This window comes from Etheostoma cragini, chromosome 16 (genome assembly GCF_013103735.1).
Source record: "Etheostoma cragini isolate CJK2018 chromosome 16, CSU_Ecrag_1.0, whole genome shotgun sequence".
Lineage (NCBI taxonomy): Eukaryota > Metazoa > Chordata > Actinopteri > Perciformes > Percidae > Etheostoma > Etheostoma cragini.
The window spans coordinates 5,017,559-5,018,066 of NC_048422.1; the positions used below are offsets into that span (position 1 = coordinate 5,017,559).

The following is a 508-nucleotide window of genomic DNA, read 5'->3' on the forward strand; positions in this document are numbered from 1 at the left end:
TTTTCAGGCTACTGTAAAACGGAATCCTTCTGTTTGGCCAGCTCCATTGCAAGTATGGCTGAGACATCACATATCCAGAGTGTCTCTCAGGTAATATCAGAACATTCTGATGTAGGGTTTTAAAACTAAGGGCTAAATTGTCTAATTAAAGCTATATTGCAATGTTTTTCAGGCTGTTAAAGCCATATTTTACTCTTTTTCAGATTACTGTAAAACGGAATCCTTCTGTTTGGCCAGCTTCATTCCAAGTCTCGCTAAGACATCACATATGCAGTGTGTCTCTCAGGTAATATCAGAGAATTACGATGTAGGATTTTAAAGCTAAGGGCTTAAATGTCTAATCAAAGCTAGATTGCAATTTTTTTCAGGCTGTTAAAGCCATATTTTACCATTTTTCAGGCTACTGTAAAACGGAATCCTTCTGTTTGGCCAGCTCCATTGCAAGTCTGGCTGAGACATCGTATATCCAGAGTGTCTCTCAGGTAATATCAGAGCATTCTGATGTACG

At 38.6% G+C, this 508-nt stretch overlaps 1 protein-coding gene across 1 annotated transcript in view; it reads left to right on the plus strand.

The window, feature by feature from the left end:
* The window catches only part of shroom3 (shroom family member 3), a 118,318-nt gene extending 118,205 nt beyond the window's left edge, over positions 1-113 (plus strand). Inside the window, exon 28 of the transcript XR_004659802.1 lies at positions 101-113. The gene's annotated coding sequence lies outside the window, so the exon portion shown is untranslated. The remainder of the gene's footprint in view (positions 1-100) is intronic.
* Positions 114-508: the final 395 nt, after the last annotated feature.